Here is a 7936-nt window from a genome sequence, read left to right as displayed (position 1 = left end):
ACCTCCACTGACGCAGGAAAGATTAGGGGTGTGAAAACCTCAGAGTGCTGCGATGCTGACTTGAAGAAAGAAAGCTGGCTTTGAACCTCAGGGCAGAACTAATGACGCTCTTGAGTAGAGTAACAATTTCAGCACCTTTTCAAAAAAAGAAACTGGACCCAGTTGCATCCGTGATCGTTCCAGGAATTTAAGAGGCGTCTGCAGTATTGGGAAAAAAATCACTTTGACTGCACTTAACTGGCAAAACACACAAGCGGCGGATCTATCTGTCTCACAGGAGATTATGTACAACGTGCCCCCTTTCATACAAACAGCCTTCAAGAGGAAATGTCTCCGCAAGCCAAAGGCTACGTCACGGGTAAAATGTACCAAGTGAGGCAATTGCAGAGCATTACACTGACAACGAACCACCTTGATGCCTCAGCATTGACTGTTTCTCAGCCCCGCAGTCGTGACGGCTCCAGCATTTTCGTTCCACTCCTGCTGCTTCTCCGTCTTAAGATCTCAGTTGCTCCTCTCTTGCTGTGATGCCCCCGAGGCTCCTCTCCATGCTCCGCTCCTGTTGATGCCGATGAATCCTGGCAGCTCCGACTGCTCCAAGCTTTCCTTCACTTTCAAGTGGTGTGTGTGTAACACTGGGCAGTAAACCTGATCAGAACTGAGGAAACCAAGAGAGGAGTGAAGAAACATTCCATTACATTTTTTTTAAAGAAATATGCTGGGGGCAATCCTCCGAGCCCCGGGCCGGAGAATCGCTGCAACCGCACCACGACGCCCCGACGCCTGCGCGCGATTCTCCGAGGTGCGGCGAATCGGCGCCATTTGTGCCGGTGCGTTTGGCGCGGCGCGGCCACGGGCCGCTGGAATCGGCGGGGCCGCCGATTCTCCGGCCCGGATCCGCCGGGCGGCCACGCCGATACGATAGAGTCCCGCCGGCACCGTCCACCCCTGGTCGCTGCCGGCGGGAACTCTGCGTGAATGGTCGGGGGGGGGGGCGGCCTGTGGGGGCGGGGAGGGGGGTTCCTTCACTGGGGGGGGGGCCTCCGATGGGGTCTGGCCCGCGATCGGGGCCCACCGATCGGCGGGCCGGCCTCTCCACCACCCCCCCCCCGGGCCTAATTTCTGGCGCGGCCAGCCCCTGATCACCGACTCCATCTTGAGTCAGGGCCGGCACGCTAAAGAAGTCCCCCGCGCATGCGCAGGATGGCGAGGCCCAATTGCGCACGCGCAGGAATGAGCTGGCCCAACTGCGCATGCGCGGGTTGGCGCAGCACCCATTTCGCGCTGCAAAAGGAGGCTGGAGCGGTGTGAACTGCTCCAGCGCCGTGCTGGCCCCCTGTGGCAGAATCGTACCTAACCGGGTCTGGTTCACGCCATCGTGAAACACGACGGCGTTCACGACGGCGCGAACTCTTGGGCCCAATATTGTAGAATCGCCCCCGTGAGAGTACTAAACAAGTTGATTTTAACCGACCTCGCCCCCCGATGAGAAGGGGAGAGCACGCGCATCGAGAGCTTTTCTAACTCACTGGTATCAACGATGCTGGCCCAGTGACATCTCAGTTAGATCCAGGCATTGTTTTAAACCCAGAAACCGTGCAGGTCATGCACAATGCTAACCAAGCTCTCGTGCCCTGGCCAATATTTATCAAAGGGTCACAGAATTGTTGGGCAGCACGGTGGCGCAGTGGTTAGCACTCTGCCTCACGGCGCCGAGGTCCCAGGTTCGATCCCGGCTCTGGGTCACTGTCCGTGTGGAGTTTGCACATTCTCCCCGTGTCTGCGTGGGTCTCGCCCCCACAACTCAAAGATGTGCAGGGTAGGTGGATTGACCACGCTAAATTGCCCCCTTAATTGGAAAAAATTAATTGGGTACTCTAAATTTATATTTTTTAAAAAGTCACAGAATTGTTACGGTGCAGAAGGAGGTCATTCGGCTCATCATGTTGGTGCTGGCTCTCCAAATGAGCAGCATGACTTAGTGCCATCCCCCTGCCTGTTCGCCGCACCCCTGCACATTGTTTCTATTCAAATAATCATCAAATGCCCTTTTAAGTGCCTCGATCGAACCTGCCTCCATCATACTTCCAGGCCGTGCATTCCTGACCCAAACTACTCATTGTATGTCAAAGTTGTTTCTCACATCTCATTTGCTTCTTTTGCAAATCACTTTAAATCTCTGCCCTCTTGTTCTTGATCCTTTTACGAGGGGGAACAGTTTCTCCCTGTCTACTCTGTCCAGCCCCCTCATGATTTTGAACATCTCTATTAAATCTCCTCTTAGCCTTCTTCTCTCCAAGAAGAACAGTCCAAACCTCCCCAATCAATCTTCAAAAGTGATGTTTCTTATCCCTTGAACCATTCTTGTAAACCTTTTCCGCACTCTCTCCAATGTGTTCACATCCTTCCTATAGTGTGGAGCCCAGAACTGTACAATATTCCAGCTGAGGTCTAACTAGTGTCTTGTATAAGTTCAGCATAACCTCCTTGCTCTTGCACTCAATGTCCCTATTACAAAATCCCAGCATACTATATGCTTTATTAACTGCTCCCTCAACTTTCCCACCATCTCCAATGATCTATGCACATCAACACCCAGACCCTTCTGCTCCTGCACCCCTTTAAGAATGTTGCCTCTTATTTTATATTGTCTCCCCATGTTCTTCCTACCAAAATGCATCATCTCACACTTCTGTGCATTGAACTTAATCTGCCACCTGTCTGCCCATTAACTAACTTGTTTATGTCCTTTGAAATTTCTACACTTTCCTCTTCATAATTTAAAATGCTTCCAAGCTTTGAGTGATCTGCAAACTTTTAAAATCCTCGCTGCACACCATAATCTAGATCATTAATGTACATCAGGAAAAGAAAGGACATCAATACCAACCCTCAGGGAACTTCACTACAAACCTTCCTCTGGCCCAAAACATGTGCATCGGCCATTAATCTCTGCTTCCTATTATTCAGGCAATTTTGTATCCACATGTCCATTTTATTCCATGAGTTATACCTTTTCTCACCAGTCTGTTGTGTAGCACTATATTGAATGCCTTCTGAAAGACCACATACACCACATCAAGAGCATTACCCTCATCAACCCTCTGCCATCTCTTCAAAATAAACTCCAGTAAGTTAGTTAAACATAATTTTCCCTTACAAAATCCATGCTGGCTCTTCCTAATAAACCCACATTTTTCATGGTGTTTATTAATTCTATCTCTGAATAATTGTTTCTGGAAGCTTCCCCAACACCAAAGTTAAATTGATTGATCTGTAATTTCTGGGCTGAGCAAGGGTGTAATCAATTCTGCAGTCCTCTGCCCCCCCCCCCCCCCCCGAGTTTAGGGAAGACTGGAAGATTATGACCAGCTCCCCTGCAATTTCCACTCTCTCTTCCTTCAATATCCTTGGATGCATTTCATCCGGTCCCGGTGTCTTGTCAACTTTAAGTACTGACAAATTTTCCAATACCTCGTCCTTGTCAATTTTGAATCCTTCTAGGGGCAGTTTCCTCCTCTTATCACCATGAGGGTGATGCAAAGCAGGGTGACGCCTGCTTCCTTGGTAACGGCAGATGCAAAACATTCATTCAACACCGAAGCTATGCCCCCAGTCTCCATGTGTAAATATCCTTTTTGTTCCTTAATCAGCCCTTCTCTTTGTACCACCACCCTTTTAGTATTTATGTGCCTGTAGAAGACTTTTGAATTGCCCTTTATGTTGGCTGCGAGTCTTTTCTCCGATCCCTCAATTCTCTCCCTCGTCTTCTTTGTGTCGTTTTATTGTTTTCTAAAGATTATGATTATGCTTCATGTCATGTGTTATAACCCCCTGTGGTAGAGCACGGTCAATTCCAGCCCCCCTTGACCCAGAGTCACAACACAATTGAATTAACAAATAATTCTCAGAAAAGTATCCAGAGTCTTTGGCCCTTGGCTCCCCAATAATCACCAGGTTTGTAAATTTAAACACAATTACTTTTTATTTCCAACAAGAACTATGATGAAATATGCATCAAATACAACTGGTTAACTATTATCTAATTCCAAATCCCCTACTTTAACTTGCCCTTCCCCAGCCCTTTTTACACACAAACACTCAAAAACAGGGAGGGTGGAGGGGGGGGGGGGAGGGGTGAAAATCATAAGATAAAGGCAAAAGTGTCGTAGTTTCAGATGGTCGTCTTTAAGCAGACCTCCCTTCAAAGAGGGAGAGGGACAGAGAGGGAGAGGGAAAGAGAGGGAGAGGGACGTAGAGGGAGAGGGAGAGAGGGACAGAGAGAAAGAGTGAGAGAGGGGGAGCAGGTCCTTACCTGAGCGAACAGGGTTCAAACTGAGCTCCAAGTCTCTGAAAATCATTCCACTCAGGCATGATCCAATCACCACCTGTTACCAGGCAGAATACTGCCTTTTGACCAATTCATTGGCCACCAGTCAATCAATCAAACCGAGTCCCACCCCATCTCTTGGGTGCTGAGAAGTCTGGCTCTTGCTGTCTAAAGCTAGTAGCATATAAGAACATAAGAACACAAGAAGTAGGAGCAGGAGTAGGCCATCTGGCCCCTCGAGCCTGCTCCGCCATTCAATGCGATCATGGCTGATTTTTGTGGACCCAGCTCCACTTTCCGGCCTGAACAACATAACCCTTAATCCCTTTATTCTTCAAAAGATTATCTATCTTTATCTTAAAAACATTTAATGAAGGAGCCTCTACTGCTTCACTGGGCAAGGAATTCCATAGATTCACAACTCTTTGGGTGAAGAAGTTCCTCCTAAACTCAGTCCTAAATCTACTTCCCCTTATTTTCAGGCTATGCCCCATAGTTCTGCTTTCACCCGCCAGTGGAAACAACCTGCCCGCACCTATCCTATCTGTTCCCTTCATAATTTTATATGTTTCTATAAGATCCCCCCTCATCCTTCAAAATTCCAATGAGTACATTCCCAGTCTACTCAACCTCTCCTCGTAATACAACCCCTTCAGCTCTGGGATTAACCCAGTGAATCTCCTCTGCACACCCTCCAGTGCCTGTACGTCCTTTCTCAAGTAAGGAGACCAAAACTGAACACAATACTCCAGGTGTGACACCTTATACAATTGCAGCAGAACCTCCCTAGTCTTAAACTCCATCCCTCTAGCAATGAAGGACAAAATTCCATTTGCCTTCTTAATCACCTGTTGCACCTGTAAACCAACTTTTTGCGACTCATGCACTAGCACACCCAGGTCTCTCTGCACAGCAGCATGTTTTAATATTTTATCATTTAAATAATAATCCCTTTTGCTGTTATTCCTACCAAAATGGATAACCTCACATTTGTCAACATTGTATTCCATCTGCCAGACCCTAGCCCATTCACTTAGCCTATCCAAATCCCTCTGCAGACGTCCAGTATCCTCTGCACTTTTTGCTTTACCACTCATCTTAGTGTCGTCTGCAAACTTGGACACATTGCCCTTGGTCCCCAACTCCAAATCAACTATGTAAATTGTGAACAATTGTGGGCCAAACACTGATCCCTGAAGGACACCACTAGCTACTGATTGCCAACCAGAGAAACACCGATTAACCCTCACTCTTTGCTTTTTATTAATTAATCAATCCTCTATCCATGCTACTACTTTACCCTTAATGCCATGCATCTTTATCTTATGCAGCAACCTTTTGTGTGGCACCTTGTCAAAGGCTTTCTGGAAATCCAGATATGCCACATCCATTGGCTCCCCGTTATTTACCGCATTGGTAATGTCCTCAAAAAATACCCCAAATTAGTTAGGCACGACCTGCCCTTTATGAAACCATGCTGCGTCTGCCCAATGGGACAATTTCCATCCAGATGCCTTGCTATTTCTTCCTTGATGATAGATTCCAGCATCTTCCCTACTATCGAAGTTAAGTTCACTGGCCTATAATTACCCGCTTTCTGCCTACCTCCTTTTTTAAACAATGGTGTCACATTTGCTAATTTCCAATCCGCCGGGACCACCCCAGAGTCTAGTGAATTTTTGTAAATTAGCACGAGTGCATTTGTAATTTCCCTAGCTATCTCTTTTAGCACTCTGGGATGCATTCCATCAGGGCCAGGAGACTTGTCTACCTTTAGCCCCATTAGCTTTCCCATCACTACCTCCTTAGTGATAACAATCCTCTCAAGGACCTCACCTGGCATAGCCTCATTTCCATCAGTCACTGGCATGTTATTTGTGTCTTCCACTGTGAAGACCGACCCAAAAAACCTGTTCAGTTCCTCAGCCATTTCCTCATCTCCCATTATTAAATCTCCCTTCTCATCCTCTAAAGGACCAATATTTACCTTAGCCACTCTTTTTTGTTTTATATATTTGTGGAAACTTTTACTATCTGTTTTTATATTCTGAGCAAGTTTACTCTCATAATCTATCTTACTCTTCTTTATAGCTTTTTTAGTAGCTTTCTGTTGCCCCCTAAAGATTTCCCGGTCCTCTAGTCTCCCACTAATCTTTGCCACTTTGTATGTTTTTTCCTTAAATTTGATACTCTCCCTTATTTCCTGCGATATCCATGGTCAATTTTCCCTCTTTCTACCGTCCTTCCTTTTTTGTTGGTATAAACCTTTGCTGAGCACTGTGAAAAATCACTTGGAAGGTTCTCCACTGTTCCTCAACTGTGTCACCATAAAGTCTTTGCTCCCAGTCTACCTTAGCTAGTTCTTCTCTCATCCCATTGTAATCTCCTTTGTTTAAGCATAAAACACTAGTGTTTGATTTTACCTTCTCACCCTCCATCTGTATTTTAAATTCCACCATATTGTGATCGCTCCTTCCGAGAGGATCCCTAACTATGAGATCCTGAATCAATCCTGTCTCATTACACAGGACCAGATCTAAGACCGCTTGTTCCCTCGTAGGTTCCATTACATACTGTTCTCGGAAACTATCGCGGACATATTCTATAAACCCTTCCTCAAGGCTGCCTTGACCGACCTGGTTAAACCAATCGACATGTAGATTAAAATCCCCCATGATAATTGCTGTACATTTCTACATGCATCTGTTATTTCTTTTTTTATTGCCTGCCCCACCATAATGTTACTATTTGGTGGCCTATAGACTACTATCAGTGACTTTTTCGCCTTACTATTCCTGATTTCCACCCAAATGGATTCAACCTTATCCTCCATAGCACCGATGTCATCCCTTACTATTGCCCGGATGTCATCCTTAAATAACAGAGTTACACCGCATCACTTATCATCCACTCTGTCCTTCCGAATAGTTTGATACCCTCGGATATTTAACTCCCAGTCGTGACCATCCTTTAACCATGTTTCAATAATGGCCACTAAATTATGGCACCATACATAATGTTGCAACTTCTTGAATTCCCCCTTTTCCCTGATGCTTGACTTGAAGATACATGCCCATTCAACACCCATGGATTAAAAATGATAACAGCAAAAATAAAGGAAGGGGAAGTAAGGGAATCAGCAGGAAGGACCCTTACAAATGATATGACTATGGTGTAAGGCGAGGGTAGGCCTGAAGAACTATCTCAGCCAGGACGAGGATTGAATCCAAGCTGTTTGTGTTATCCTGCATCACATTCTCACCATCTGAGGTAACCAATCCCTATCCCTCAACTGCTACCTTTAAAAGCTTTGCTGGTTGAGGTACGTTTTTACTGCTGTGTTTGCCCCATTACAAAAGTCACTGCATTTCAGAAGTACTTTTGATTACAAACTGCTTGGGGATGTCATGAGGTAAACAAGGTGCTCTTAGTCTTTCTTTTTTTGATGAAGGTTGCAATGGATGATCAAGAGAACATTGCAGAAAAGCTCCCCCCCCCCCCAATTTGGGAGTTTGGAACAAAGGTGCTGGTGCATTACAGTTCACTCTGGGAGTCTGATGTTGCTATGACAACATTCACTTTTACATGTATGTTCTACTCTGGAAC

The 7936-nt window shown here is 46.1% G+C and overlaps 1 long non-coding RNA gene across 1 annotated transcript in view; it reads right to left on the bottom strand.

Annotated features, from left to right (window-relative positions):
• Positions 1–201: 201 nt before the first annotated feature.
• The window catches only part of LOC140425704 (uncharacterized), a 28955-nt gene continuing 21220 nt past the window's right edge, over positions 202–7936 (bottom strand). The window contains exon 3 of the long non-coding RNA XR_011947933.1: positions 202–658. This is a non-coding gene — a long non-coding RNA (uncharacterized lncRNA). The remainder of the gene's footprint in view (positions 659–7936) is intronic.

This window comes from Scyliorhinus torazame, chromosome 6 (genome assembly GCF_047496885.1).
Source record: "Scyliorhinus torazame isolate Kashiwa2021f chromosome 6, sScyTor2.1, whole genome shotgun sequence".
Taxonomy (NCBI): Eukaryota; Metazoa; Chordata; class Chondrichthyes; order Carcharhiniformes; family Scyliorhinidae; genus Scyliorhinus; species Scyliorhinus torazame.
Note: the sequence above shows the minus strand (reverse complement) of the source record. Positions and strands in the feature narration are given on the sequence as shown.